This window comes from Pocillopora damicornis, chromosome 3, assembly GCF_964200805.1.
Source record: "Pocillopora damicornis chromosome 3, jaPocDami1.2, whole genome shotgun sequence".
In the NCBI taxonomy this organism is placed as follows: Eukaryota; Metazoa; Cnidaria; class Anthozoa; order Scleractinia; family Pocilloporidae; genus Pocillopora; species Pocillopora damicornis.
In genome coordinates, this window is record NC_142672.1 from 18,078,347 (window position 1) to 18,094,700 (window position 16,354).

The 16,354-nt window shown below is 38.7% G+C and overlaps 1 pseudogene; it reads left to right on the plus strand.

The window, feature by feature from the left end:
• Positions 1 to 6,894: 6,894 nt before the first annotated feature.
• Positions 6,895 to 8,101, plus strand: LOC149048607 (uncharacterized; annotated as a pseudogene).
• The last annotated feature ends 8,253 nt before the right edge of the window (positions 8,102 to 16,354 follow it).

A 16,354-nucleotide genomic window follows, 5' to 3' on the forward strand; every position in this document is an offset into this window, starting at 1 on the left:
TCCCTAATCATCAAATCAACCATTGGACATGAGCTTTATCTTGCGCTCATCATGTAATCATTTGGTAGTGTGCTTTGTATGCACATTGGCAATTCCCCTTTTTTTTTTAAACTGAAATTGGATCCAGTTGACTCTTTCCTTTAGTGAAAACAGGGATTGCTAATTTAGCTTGATGAGGGGCTAGGCTCTCTTTGATAGTAAATTGGATATCAGCCATTACAAGGTCACCTGGACATTAAGTCTCAATTTGATCACAACAAGCACAAACCCTCGAAGTAAAGTCAGTGTTTTTTACCTTCTTGTAACATGTGGAGAAAGAAACTCAAGAACATACTTCAAGATATCTAAACCTGGTAATTGGTTATAAAATATTATCTAGTCATGGTGGTCTCAGTTTGAGTATCTTGGTCAAGTGAGATTGAAGGCGAGGAGATTTCTTCTTCTATGTTTAACTGTTGTAGGCTGCCATCTTGGTTCACTTCATCTCTCTGACTGAAGTTGTAATTGCTTTTGGTTTCATCAAAAATTTCCTGGGCAGTCTCAGACAGTCTCCCACAATTTCTTTTTGATCCAATGGCACCAGATAGTTGCAGTTATGTCACCAGTAAGAAAGAATTAAGACTTACATGAGTCTTGCCTGTAAGTTGACATTTTATTGGAATTCTACAAGTCAATGGTCAGGGGCTAGGAAGTCATGTGAGATAGAGCACGGGAACCTGAGTAATCAGTCTTTAAATCCTGTGGGTGGACATATTCCCAAAACACAGTAATAGTTGGAGGGTGACAATATTAGGTCCACTTTTGGTAACTGCAGTAGGGTGGGTGTGAATTCCTAGCTCCTGACCAATGACCACATAATTCCCATCAAACTTCAGCTTACAGGTAAGTCTTGTATAAATCTTAATTCTAATTGGTCATTGGTCTGAGTCACTAGTAAATCACCTGATACTTTAAAGTAATGTAGACACAAAAAGATAGTAATAGCATTGGTATTAATGGGTGTGTTACCTGATTTTGCAGCCAAGGTGGAAGCAGCTCAGGTACTATGTACACCAAAAATCTTGGTGTTAATACCAGCTGTCTCTAAGACATTCTTTACCCAGCGACTTATGGTGTATTGATTTACAGGGTTAAAAGGTTAACAATAACTTAACCACAAGGCATTATGTCCAGCTCTCACTGACTCTGAGTCATCAGAGCTTTTCATACTACTAACAGTAAGGGCATGGACAGTTTGACATTGCTGGCCAGAGAGCAGGGTAGCTAACATGACAGTCCTGAGTGTTGTGTTCCTGAGGTCAAACTGCTCAAGTGGGGATAAAATTTGCAAGTAGTCCAGAACAGTAAAAACATCCCATCTGTCTCTGTATCTTGGCAGCGATGGTCTTGTTTCAAAGACACCTTTCATGAATCAGATAGTCAGGGGGCGATTTCCAAATGAACCAGCATCAGGAAATAAGTTAATTATAGACAGAGCACTCCTGGCTGTGTTAATTGCACTGTATGACAAACCACTGGCAAATTGGTCATGAAGAAACTCCTGCCCATCCTCTAAAAAGGGGATTGATATTCCTTGAACTGCATGATGTTTGCCATATATTGCTCTTGGTAACAGCCTAGTTTTAAAACTACCTTAAATTTAAAAACACAACAAAATTTACCAGGTAAATCATCTTTGACTGAGCTTTTTCCATTGTCATCACATATAAAACAGTTCAATTCACCTTTCATTTTAATGTAAATGGGTCCTTGCTTACAGAGCAATTTCACTTGTTTGTACATGTATTCACAACTAACAGGTGTGCTTAACTTTTGCTATTTTGCAGGAAGAAACACAAAATCTCTGTTGCCAATTAACCAACATTTTTTTGTCTGATCGCATCACCAATTTTGGACTAAATTAACAAATCCTTGAAGCAAGATATTGTTGTAGTTAATTAACAAATTTTGTTCTTTGTTGTCATCTCCCGTGTGCATAAGGGCAAATTCAAACAGTTTAAATTGCTCTAGAGTTATTTTTTGTTTCTTTCCTCTGTTACTGGTAGGAACGGACAGTGATACTGATCGAAGTTGCTCCCATTGACTCAAGCAACAACACAATCCTCTACTTTGACTTCTTTGTAACATAGATCAAGCTTGCTTGACGGCTAGAAACTTTTCTCATTGAAATTTAGTTATTTTCAGATACAACTTGAGTGACTGAGTCCAGAATTTTCGTATTTGACCTTGAACTAGTACTTGTTAACACTTGGGAAACGCGTCTCGAGCACTCACCCAATAGATTGGCAAGTTTTTGAAGAAGTTCCCCCATTTTGTCAGTTGAACATGGCAGGAGAAGCTTTTGGAAACAGATTCCTGGATGTATGATCTAAGATGCTTTGCATATAGTCGAAATTGAATTGAATTTTAATTTCATTACATTACCTTGAATTTTATTGAATTTAAAATTTAAGTTTGGTATTGAATATTGCCACAATTGGCTTGCCATAGAAATCTCCTCTGAATTTTCTTTGAAAAGGAAAAACTTTAATAGGTACTCACCAAGGGGCTTTTCAGCATCTATATACATAACTTCATCAGATCAATAATATCAAAAACTAATGACTATTTACATTAATATCACTAATTATATCAAAACTAATAACTGTTTGCAAGAATGTGACTCTTAAGTTTCTCCTTAATTGCCTTTAGGGAGGCACATTGTCTTAATTCAGGAGATATATTGTTCCAGAGCCTCGCCCCTCTAAAGGCAAAGGACTGCTGACCAGACGCTGACCTAAAGAATGGAATCTGTAGAGCTTCACGATTTTGTGTCCTACGATTATGAATGTCCGATCTCTTAACAAACTTACTACTCAAGTAACTAGGGGTAAGATGGTTCATGCATTTATAAGTCATGACAGTGGCTCTGGAAAATGAAAGCTGATCTACAGAGAGCCAGTTTAGTTTGTGTAATAGAGGGGTCACACGATCGAACTTTCTAGTCTTAGTAACAATTTTACAAGCAAAGTTTTGCACTAGTTGTAACTTCTTGATGTTGGTTGTAGAAGTATTGGACCACACTATCGAACAGTACAGCATTTTACTAAAGACTAACAATGATACTAATTGTTCGAGCGTTTTCCCATCAAAACTAGTTTTTACTCGCTTGATCTGGCATAGTTTTGCCATACAGAAGGACACAACATTGGAAACATGGCAGTCATATGTGTGAGAATCCAGGGTAACACCTAAATCCTTTGCTGATGCAACTGGTTCCAAGGACTTGTCCAGAAAAGACACCACAGGAGAAGAGGAAAACCTCTTCCTCAGGTGCCTAGTTGCGATGAGCATAAACTTGGTCTTGTCTGGGTTCATCAACAGCTGATTTTCACAGCACCAAGCTGCGATGCACAGTAGGTCTTGTTCTAGGTTTGCAGTCACTGTGTCTACATCAGGTAAAGAAAAGGACAGGAAGACCTTGGAATCATCAACATATGGTTCAAGACCACACACTTGAGGCGTGCAAGGCAGATCGTTTAGATAAATGCAAAATAGCAATGGTGAGAGAATTGCCCCCTGAGGGACTCCGTGGGTGATAGGCAGGGGATCTGACAAGATGGAATTAATCCAAACTGACTGTGATCTGCCCATTAGATAGCTTTTAAACCAGTTCACTACATGCAGAGAAGCTCTGACAGACGAGAGTTTAGCAAGCAATTTATTATGATTCAAGCTGTCAAAAGCCTTTGAAAGGTCTAACAGGGTCAAAGCAGTTAAGTTCTTCTTGTCCATTGCCTCCAGGAGGTGGTCTGCCATGAAGAGGCTTTAAGTCTCGGTCGAATGAAGTTTCTTATTTCCACTCTGCTGAGAAGAGAGTCTACCGTTGCTAAAAAGATATGCGCCAAATTGATTGAGAACAACCTTGTCATATATCTTAGAAGCAACAGCAAGTAGTAGTAGCAAGTAGTACTTTATGGTCCCCTTCCTTAAGTAAAGGAATCACTTCTGCCAATTTCCATGCATCGGGATACTTAGCAGACTCGAGAGAAGAGTTTATAATCACCCGTAAGGGGACTCAAGATGACAGGAAGACAATCCCTCTAAACTCGGGTATGTATTTTGTCAGGGCCTGGAGACTTGTTTAGTGGCAAAGATGAAGTAATGTGTCGCACCTCTTCACACAACACACGCTTAAAGTCAAAAAGATCTCCAGCAGGCAGTGATGCTAACTGCTGCTCTGACCGAGTGATGTTATTAATTTCTGCAAGATGACTAGTAGGAAGGGCTGCAGTCTTACCAACTGATGTAAAAAATACATTAAACTCATCGGTAACTGTCTTCATGTCTTTGGTATAAACTCGTTGAGGCTCTTTGTTCTTTGATGGAATAATGCGATTGATTACTTTCCAGAGTGAACTAGGATTGCTCTAGTTTTGTTGAAATTCAACAAAAGTATAATTCTGCTCTGTTTCTTTCAGTATTTCTTTGATGGTATCCCTGGATTCTTTATATTTACTCCAATCCGAGGGGCCGTGAGACTGAAAAAAATTGCGGCAAAGTAGGTCTCTTGTTTTTATGAGTTTTTTAATGCCTCTTGATACAAATGGACAAGGGCGATGGCAAATCCCGGTTGTTCTGATGGGAGCATGCAAGTCCAACGTGCTTCCAACAACATCATTGAGAGTGTTAAGTTTGGTATCCACATCACCACAGCTAAAGATGGATAAGAGCTGGTCTGATTGGTTAGCAAGATCAGCAGTAAATGCGCTCGGCTCATAGTTCTTATAACTACGTGCTGTTATGTAGTGGGGCAAAGGCTTGGGTGCTTTCACCTTAAGCTCTACAAAAACTGGCAGGTGATCACTGATGTAGTAGTTGATAACGCCGCTACTATGTACCGACTGAGGGCAGGATATCAAAATAATATTGAGCAAGGACTTAGTTGTAACTGTAATCCTTGTTGGATTCTTAATGAGTTGTTGAAGATTCATTTCAGACGAGAAATTGTTTAACGCTCTGCTCTCCGTGCAGGCTTTCCTTAGATCACAGTTTAAATCCCCAAGGATCACAATGGGTTTGTTAAGCATCAGTGCTTGCATGTAAGTAGGTTTCAGGGTATCCTCGAAAACACTTAGAGGGCAGTTATCTGGTCGGTAGGTTGTACACACTACAATTGAGTTTGTTTTCTTCCACAGAAGACTTATCCAGAGTTGGTGGAAATTTCTCTATGAAATTGATAAGAGGTCTTTTAAAACCTTAGCTTTTAAATTATTGCGAGTATAGACACAAACGCCTCCCCCTCCCATGTGGAGCCGATCAAGTCTTGAGAGCTTGTATCCTTCCAAGTTCACCTCCAGCAATGAAATGCTCGTGTTCACCCAGGACTCAGAGATGGTAATAACATCGAATTTACCTCTTTTATTCAGTTCTTTAACTTCTTTGCCTTGCTATTTTTAGTAGGGTCATCTTCCTCGAACAGGACACTCTTCAATGCCAGGTTGAGGGGTGGATCTAGACAAAATGTTTTCTTCTGATAGACCACCATTTTTGTGGCATGCGTGGTATTCTTGCTGTGGGTAGTCTCTTTATTCAAATCATTATTACCCACGGCAAACTGAACAAATATACTAGGCTTGATGTTAGTTGATATTACAGACCCAAATGCTTCTACCTTAGCAAGAACTTCCTCTGCAATACTCATATTCACTCCCTGCATCTTGTCACAGAAAATACAATGTCCCACTCTTTTAATGGGAATCTCAGCTGGAAACAGTTTTTGCCAACATAGAAAGTTATCTTCTGACAAAAACAGGCTTAGTGGTTTAAACTTTTAATTTCACCCCTTTTGCAAACGCTGAGGCGTCAATATTCGCCTTTTTGTGCTTTCAAATTTCCTGGTTGCCACCATGTCTAACTGTCACAAAGTTAGCTGGAAGATTATGACATCACTGAGTTGTTGGTGTTCAACATGGCATCCAAAGGTGTTGTCATTGCTGAATGACAAACTAGTCTGGTCCATTTTAGACAACTTTATTCGCAAGTTTTACATTTACAACAACACCACCATTACTGCTTACATTATTACAAACTCAAATTATCTCACACATGTGCATGCAGCCCTTGGCAACAAGGTGGCTTGTAATTTGTAACACAGCAAAGCAGTTAGAGATAAAAGTGCAGGAAGCGGAAGGGACAGGTGTTCACAAATGGTATGTGTGCTTGAGTGGTAGAAGTTTATGGGCTACATAGAATTGGATTATTTTTGTAAGACACAGTGTTTAATTTTGCTTTGTATCATCAGAGAGACCCACAAAAGGAAGATTAACATGCTGGGGTTCTTTTGGTAAATTGGACAATGGTTATCCAATAGCTGCCAACCACTTTTTGCACATTTTACCTTCAAGTGGTACTCAATGAAATGACATCAAAGGATTACGCTTGTTCTTTATGGCATGTTTTTAGTGTCAAACTCCAAAATCTTGTATCATACTTGCTATTTTTCTATTCAAATATTCAATCCTGTGATTAAAACCTGGAGCTCCTCCATCCAAATATGATATCCTTCTATTTTAATTTCCAGTTCTTCAATCAAACTTCTTGTTTGACAATTCAGATGTGCTATTTGGTTATTGATACATCCATTGTTTCAATTCAAAGCAACATGTCTTTGATTCAATTATGCTCTTTTTCTATTCAAACGTGTAATCCTTTGTTTTAAAAATGTTTCCTACTAGCCAAACATTATCTAATTCAAATGTGCTATTGTGCATTTCAAATTTTCAAGCTTGCAATTCAAAATAGTCAGTTCTGCAAGTAAAAATGCTATCCTTCTATTCTTTGTTTTAAACCACATGACTAAAATTCACTACATCATATAAGGCCGCTATGTTGGGGAATAACTAAGCCTTCAAAATGGCTTCTTCTGAAGGCATGCCCGTTGTGAACCTTCAGTATTTGGATTATTGTGTGGGTTAGGAGGGTCCTGTGAAGTCAACGTACCACAAAAAATAACTGTTTGTGGCTTCAACCCATATGCATTGAGGAAAAGGGATTTCTTCGAAAACATTGAACTCCTACCGAACATTCAATATCCAGATATTGTCAAGTACTTGGTAGTGAAAACCTCATGGGCTACAACAACCCAAATGAAGGCCTACAAATCGATGGAAGCGTACCATTTCTTTGTTTGGATGGGTGAATACTCTTTGCATGTGTTCTGTTTATAGCGATAAAGTTGTTGTGTTCGCCAGAGTAAGTAATAGTGGTGCATTTTTTTTCCTGAGATCTCTGAGAGAAGCAAACAGAACAAAATAAAGGACTCATTTTTTTTTATTAACTTCAGCTAACACTCTTGTTTTACTAGTTGGTCTTGACACAGCAGCTGCAAGTTCAGAAGACATATCACTTATACTACTTACATTAGCAAGTGGTATGGCATATTTCAAGGATCTAAATTCTTGGATTTAGAATTAAGACTTTTTGTCTACCCTCACCAGGTGAATCACTCACAGAGACCATGGGACACCCCACTTAGAACATGTTTCTGGCAGAAAATGTGGAACTGTAATTGCTGACCATTGTGATTGCATGGGAGGGTTATGTGAAGGGTGTTCTCATGTTGGGGCAGTGCTGTGGAGGCTGATGTTAGAATTAGCGATTCTACCACATGCACACAGGAAAAGAACAAATGGCTTCTCCCTAGTCATATGAAAGAAATCCCCTATTTACCTGTTAGTGAGATGGATTTTACCTCTGCTAAAAAGAAGCATGAATTGATGGTGGAGAAACAGGTTACTCCTATGGCCACCAGATCTAACCCTGGGATCCAAATTACCAACACTTGTCCCAACCCCAGAAGAGCAGAAAACTTTTTTTTGCAACCACTTCTGGCTGTACAGTAAAAGCAGTCTTGTCCCTTGTCACACCTTTTAGTGAGCAGTATACTTGTAGAGAAATTGACAATGTACCCAAGCCCTTGCCCAATAACTTGTTTAAAGAAGAGTTTATGCTGTTAGACTTCATGGAGTTGCTGCAGCAGTGTCAACAAATATTGCTGTAGATTACACCTGATGAGTGTCAAGCATATAGAAGCTTCAACCAGAAAGCAGTCACAAAGTAAAGTTTGGTGCCAACGATGGTAGGTCTTATTACTGCTTTCAATCTAAAAACTGCTCGCAAAACAAATACAGCTAAGCCTGTTAAGAGTCTTGTTAAGTTCATATGCTACCCTGAAGCCCATAAGTTTTCAACTGCGGCAACAAGGTGGGGTTGTAAACATGAGGGTAGGGCTCGTAAAGCTTACCAGACAGAAATCAATCAATTTCACAAGTCTTTGACAATTTCTGACAGTAGTCTCAATATTGATCCAAGGTGGCCATACTTAGGAGCTTCTGCTGATGGGATTGTTGACTGCAGATGCTGTGGGATAGGTGTGAGTGGAATAAAATGTCCATATACGCACAAGGATTCCACAATTGCAGAGGCTGCTGGCCAAAACAACTTTAGTTTAAAGAAAGATGAGTTTGGTAAAGTTCATCTTGACAAAAGTCGTGCCTACTACCACCTAGCTCAATCCCAGATATTTATCTGTGGAGTTGAATATTGTGATTTTGTGGTGTAGACAACAATAGATCTCTTTGCGCAGGGAATTCTTCCAGACCAAGAGTTTTGGAAAAAATGCACTCTCTGTTTCCTCTGAGTTGTTCAGCAAGTGCATCTTGCCTGAAATCGTAGGAAAGTGCTATACATGCCCAGAATTTGAAGCTCAAGCCAGTCCATCTTCATCAACATTGTCTGGTGATGAAAAAGAGGATGGGCTGTGGTGCCATTGTCAACAAGATTTGGAGGGCAGCACATTAATTGGCTGTGACAATGATTTGTGCCAGATAAAATGGTATCATATGTCATGTTTGAAGTTCAAAGAAGAGCCCGAATGAGACTGGATCTGTCCAACTTGTCATAGAAAAAACTAACTGAGCAGTCATGATTGAAATGTCAAGTTTATTCAATTGTACCACTACCACTAAAATATGACTTTGGGGTGCTCCATTCTTTGTCAAAATGCAAACTGAACTTTATGGTTGTTTGTCATGCATGTAGTTACATATTTTTTAATGACTAGTGTTTGTGACATATACTGAACAAATGTTGCTTGCCAATGGTGTACCTTCAAGCTGTGTTTTTTTCAACACAAGAATTACTGAAGTTCTTTAATAACAAATTATGGCTAGCCCCAACTACATCTTTAAGGGCTTTACATGAAAAATAGTGCAACCTGGTTGTAAGTTCACCTCAATCAAATGGTAGAATAGACTCTGATAAATTGGTGAGTGCACAGCACACTATGGCAATTTTGTCAATAGGAGCCAGAGGCTCACCTGGTTTTGTCTTCACCAACTCTGTGGGTAATATGCTTTGCAGGATTACATACTTTCTGTGAACTAGACCGATTACACACTCTACATGGATTCTTACATTCGCAATTTTTCTTGTTTCTTCCACCTCCTGTGCAGACAATTGCTTTTTACCCTTCGTGAAGGCTGGTATATAAAGTTTAGCCTGATAATATCCAACACTGTCTGCAATATCAAAACCCATATCACCTAAAACATTGTCCCCTGGTATCAGCTTTCTTATGCTGTGTTTACATTTGAGCTTCAACCAAGGTAAACATTTACTAAGATCAAGTTACTTAACCTTGGTTAATTCGTCCAGTGTTTATACTGGCTCAAATGACTCAAGTTGATCTGTCAACACTCGCGCCCGGTGCATTATCAGCGCTGCATAAAAAAATCGAACTGGCGGGAAATTCTAAAAACATGCTCACTTCAAGAAGTAAAGTGATGGCTTTCGTGGCCATTGCTTTTTATTTAATTCTTGACCGGCAAACAGAAACATCAAGACTTCATAAGCTGTGGTTGTTACATCATCTCAAGAGGTCGAGGCAAAAACGAATGGTTTTACTTCAAATTGCTTTAAAAAATACAAGATCTGTTAGACGTGCGTGGGTATGGCCACGAAATCAGTTCTGGTTTGAGAGCCTTTTGCAAGGAGATTTCGTTGAAGATTGGTGGAAAGAAAATTTCAGGATATCAAGGCGTACTTTTGAGTACATTGTACGAGTGGTTGGACTGGATTTGGCAAAGAGAGACACGAGATTGCGCCAATCTATCCCTGTAAACAAGTGAGTGGCAGTAGCGTTATGACGCCTAGCTACTGGAGACACGTATAGATTGACTGGGCTGCAATTTGGCATTGGGAGGTGTACAGCTATGCTGATAACGCACGACTTTTGTGAAGCACTTGCCAAACGGGCTACAGAATTTATTAAATTTCCAGAGACTGAGCAAGAGGTGCTACAAAGCATTGGCTTGTTCACAAACAAGTCCCCATTCCCGCATGTGGTAGGAGCAGTTGACGGTAGTGATATTGCATTAAAAACAGTGCCTGTCAACAAACGGATTGAATACTTTAATCGAAAGCAAGATTATTCTATTGTTATCCAAGGTGTCGCTGATGCGTCTTTTAGATTTTTTGATGTAAGTACGGGCTATCCCGGTAGCATTCACGACGCCCGTATTCTCCGTCTGAGCAAACTACAGAGAGAAATTGATCAAGGTACCTGGCTAAACGGGCCTTCAAAGATAATTGGGAGTCCCGAAGTTGGTCCTCTTCTGGTAGGGGACTTGGCGTATCCCTTGTCTATTTGGCTGATGAAGCCTTTTAAGCAAACACCTACATTAACTGAGAGCCAATTGCGTTTCAATCGTGCCCTCAGCCAAGCCCGAGTAGTTATAGAACAAGCTTTCAGAATTTTGAAAGGGCGTTGGAGGTGTCTCTATAAACCACTGGAGGAAAAAACACGCAGAGTCCCCACCACTATCATGGCTTGTTGTGTCCTTCACAATATTTGTATAGATGTTGGAGACCCGAGTGCTATAGACCCCGTTGAGGATGACGATAAAATGGATCAAAGTTCTTGCAATGGAGATGAGCAGTCTGACGCAAGGGGCATTAGAGAAGATATTATGAACTATTTATCATAGTCAAAACATTAAACCAAAGTTACTATTTTTATTGGAATCTTTGGGGTTAAGTTGAAACCACACATGTGATAAATTTACTGAAATCAATGTTTTGAGATTGAAATTGTGTCCCTTTCCATTTGTCACATGTGTAATTGAACAACAATTATATAATTCACTTGGGTTTAAAAGTTACAAAAGCTTTCTGATGTTAAAGTTTTTTACATAATTTTTTTGCTAAAAATTGTCAAAAACAAATAACTTTTGTATTTTAAAAGATGCCTAGAGGTTTAATTTGAAATGTGTATAATAATTTCATTTCCCAAAATTGATCAACAGATATTGTAATTTCCAAAATCAGTTTTAAATAATTGCAGAAACAATTGCAATAATTTTTGCCTTCTTTATATTCATCGTGTCTGGAATCATTGTCCTGCTACATATATAGTTGTCTTGATCCAACATTTTGTCATGATACATAAAATCACAGTTCATAACTGAAACGAATAAAATGTTCTAATAAAACAAGTAAAGTACTTTAATCTTTCCCATTGGCAACATCCTTTATAATGTTTCCAAGCATCTTCAAAGCATCCATCAAAAACTTTTGTTGTTCTCTTCTGCTTTCCCTCTCGGCTTCTGCCATTCGCTCCATGAACGCCTCATCCCTCTCTTGGGCTCTTTCCAGAAATGACAGCACTGTAGGCTCATCTGCTGCTGCTGCTTTAACCTTCTTTTTGGCTGCTTTCTTTCCGTCTTTTAGACTCTTTGATGCATTTCTTGGTGCATTCTTTGGAGTACTCTTTGGTGTACTTGTGTACTTTCCTTTTTTGCCTTTGTTCTTTAAAAACAAGGACTTTGCAAAGGCAAGTAGCTGGTCTTCCTCTGAGTCAAAAGTGTATACTTCACCAGATGGGCCTGGTAGATCATCAGGATCATCAGATCCGACAACTTTCCTCTTTAAATTTTGAGCGGAGGCAGCAGCGGCAATCTCTTCATCGAAAATTTCTTTGTCAAGAACGTCCTGATCAATTCCTGGGGTACTCTGTGATTTGATTGGGGGGGAACTACTCTCCAACACGTGTTGAGGATTGATGGCTTCTCGCTTGCCGATAATTTTGTCCATGTCCTGAAAATGCTTAGACACAAGCTCAACTCCGCCTTCTGCTTCCTTGTCAGCCTCCTCATCTCCCCCTTTTTCATAACCAGTGGTAAGGAGTTTGTCTTTGGTTGTCTTGTATTTTTTTGTGAGATTGCTCATTTTAGTTTTACATTGTTGCGCCGTCTTGTCGCTTGAAACGTGTTCTCGCCAGCATCTCTCGTGTAGTTGAGTTGCAATAGATTCCCATTCTGGCAAATTGTATGCTTTATAGCAAAGCTTCTCTTCGTTATCACCGAACAACTCAATGTGAATTTTTCCCTCCGTTTCAGTCCATCTACTGTTTTTTTTCTTTGGCGCAGTGCTTGATAACTCTTCACTGGTGGAACTCGCAGGAGAATCTGGATAATAAGTTGAATATGCATCATCCTCCCTGGTGAGAAAATACATCGACAATGATTACACAACGAAGGATCAAAGTTTCTCTTGCGAAAGTTGAAAATAATACCAAGCATAAAACTATAATGCCTTCTTTTCTTTTACCTGACGGATTGTTCGCTGTTAGAACCATCACTTCTTTCATCCATGATTGGCCTATACTATTTTGCGAAACCAAACCAAACCAAACCAAACGAAATGAAACGAAACGAAATCGGGTCAGATGAAATAAAACAAAAGGAATAATGCAGATATATTTTCAAATAAGGTAAAGATAACTTTCACAAGGATTTTGGAGTAATCGTTCATTAATAAGAAGGATTTTTATTCATTTCGCAAAATAGTAATTTTAGGAGAGTTACTATTTTGTGAAATGGACTATTTTCACTCTGCGGTGACAACGTGACCTCTTTCATGTCGCGAAAATACATTTAAACATTACAAATTAGTATATAACCGAACATTTTGGCCTCCTCTTATTTCTTAAACCGTATTAAAATATATTTCGCAAAATAGTAATTTTAGGAGAGTTACTATTTTGCGAAATGGACCATTTTCACCCCTGCGATGACAACGTGACCTCTTTCATGTCACAAAAATACATTTAAACATTACAAATTAGTATATCACCGAACATTTTGGCCTCCTCTTATTTCTTAAACCGTATTAAAATGTATTTCGCAAAATAGTAATTTTAGGAGAGTTACTATTTTGCGAAATGGACAATTTTCACCCTACGGTAACAACGTGACCTCTTTCATGTCATAAAAATTCATTTAAACATTACAAATTAGTATATCACCGAACATTTTGGCCTCCTGTTATTTCTTAAACCGTATTAAAATGTATTTCGCAAAATAGTAATTTTAGGAGAGTTACTATTTTGCGAAATGGACTATTTTCACCCCTGCGGTGACAACGTGACCTCTTTCATGTCACAAAAATACATTTAAACATTACAGATTAGTATATCACCGTACATTTGGCCTCCTCTTATTTCCTAAACTGTATTAAAATGTATTTCGCAAAATAGTAATTTTAGGAGAGTTGCTATTTTGCGAAATGGACCATTTTCACTCTGCGGTGACAACGTGACCTCTTTCATGTCGCGAAAATACATTTAAACATTACAAATTAGTATATAACCGAACATTTTGGCCTCCTCTTATTTCTTAAACCGTATTAAAATATATTTCGCAAAATGGTAATTTTAAGAGAGTTACTATTTTGCGAAATGGACCATTTTCACCCCTGCGATGACAACGTGACCTCTTTCATGTCACAAAAATACATTTAAACATTACAAATTATTATATCACCGAACATTTTGGCCTCCTCTTATTTCTTAAACCGTATTAAAATGTATTTCGCAAAATAGTAATTTTAGGAGAGTTACTATTTTGCGAAATGGACAATTTTCACCCTGCGGTAACAATGTGACCTCTTTCATGTCATAAAAATTCATTTAAACATTACAAATTAGTATATCACCATACATTTTGGCCTCCTGTTATTTCTTAAACCGTATTAAAATGTATTTCGCAAAATAGTAATTTTAGGAGAGTTACTATTTTGCGAAATGGACTATTTTCACCCCTGCGGTGACAACGTGACCTCTTTCACGTCACGAAAATACATTGAAACATTACATTATAGTATATTCTCAAAGATCTCGGTCACCTCCTCTTTAATGTAGTAATTTATAAACTAATTGAATGTAGTAATTCCGAAAAATGTTTATTTTGCGAAATGTATTATTTACTCTCGACGGGCGGCAACGATGTTGCCATTCTCGTGTCACACAATATGTATTTGGTTGATGCAGTAAGATTTTGTCCTCTTCTTATTTCATAAACCGTATTTAAATACATTTTGCAAAATAGTAGTTTTTGGCAGGCATACCATTTTGCGAAACGAAATATTTTTATCCTTCAATGACAAAAATGTCTTTCTTTTCGGGTCAAAAATTTACTTTTAAACATTACATTATGGTGCACTCCCGATCTTGGTCACCTCTTTATTTCCTAAACCGTATAAAAATATATTTCTTTAAGTAGTAATTTTGGAAGAATTGCTACTCTACGAAATGAATTATTTTTACGCCATGATGAAAAATATTGCCATTCTATTGTCAACAGTACATATTTGATTACTTAAAAGATTTACATATGCTTTAAAAATTGCAAATTTACTGGAAACCCAAAACCTGAGAAAGTTTTAAATGCGATTGAAATACAGTAGAACCCCCCTAACTCGAACCCCCCGGTAACTCGAATGAGATCCAATTTCCCTTGGCCCAATTTTTCAGTCATTTACTATCAGCTAACTCGAACAATTTTTTGTCTCCTTAGGAAATTTGAGCTGGCTGAGTTCTACTGTAACGACTGAATAGACTAATGTAGAAACAAGAATTGAAATACTATTAATTTGTTGAATTAGGTCTTTTTTCGCCTATTTCAAACTTCAACATTGCAAGAAGCAAATCCTTGTGACCGTCTTTCAAACGCTGCTTTACACTGTTGGTGACAGTTATCAAGCCTCTCCAGAAATACGGGTGCCTTGGAAGGATACAGCTCTTATCAATGCAATAAAACCTCTTTGCCTTTTTTTTATGCGTTACGACCATTTCAACATTGCCGTTATCGTCTTTTTTAGGGTAGCGATAATGCTCCTCGTGAAGTAGAACACTGTCGTAGGGGGCTATTTGTACTCTCTTGGGGAACTCATTTGTGCAACCGGTGCATGTTCTTGCATTCGAGTAGTCATGAGTAAACACCACATAAAAGGGCTCGTCATTCTGGTAATACTCGATGTATCTCGTGGGCTTTGGCACCATAACGGCAAGGGTCTTCTTCTGACACGACTGGCACCTGGCTTACGTTATTTTTCCCCCATTCTTTGTTTTACTCGTTGATTTGGCTTTCCCCCAAGCTGTTTAGAGAGGTTTGCGCTGATGATTTTTCCCATTTTGTTAGAAGCTTTCTTGTAAGTGGTGATGAAACTTCGCAGCTTACCAATCTTCTCAGCGACAACAAGGACGTGAGGGCACAAACCACCACTATCACGGAAAGATTTGCAGGTCTTGTCGCACGATATCTTCTCTTTCTTTGTTTTTACTGTGTAACTGGTATCAAACTCAGTGACGCAGAAGTTTGTATTTGCAAGTTCTATGATCTTATAATGCGACAATATGATTTCCGCCCTCCTCCATATATCTTTAAGCTCATAAGAAGGAAATTGTAATGAGAGCTGGCACTCGACAAGGCCTATGGACAATTTTCTAGTGATGGCCTCATCCCTCCTTCTGCTGGGAAGGATACAACCAAAGACTTTTTTATTTTTGCGTCGCGTTGCTGGGATGTCATTTGTGTCCACTGTAATGGATCGACCTCAAGGTGATTATAGTCTGCGGACAGACGATATTCTCCCATCTGATAGATGGCTTTAACCGGCTCGTCTAAATGAGGCTGCACTACGCGTTTCTCAATGAGATCGTGTATCGTCACCTGATCAGTTTTCTGTCTGGAAATCTCCTCTTTTATGACATTGTTGTATGCCTCGGTTCTCTGGTTTTGCCACTTGTTTGGCGGGTTTCCAAGGCCAGCAGCAACACGAACAGGTTGTAACATGTATTTCTTCATACTCTCAGATAAAGGTCGAAGACGACCTTCACTTGAGTGAAGCCATTTGGTAAATGCCTCTGGCCATTGGCCCTCAGTAACCTTCAGCTCCTTATCAAACTGCTCTTCAGAGGTACAATCTACAAGACCTATAATCCTTCTCCCATCATGCTCAGAGCCTAGAAGCTCGC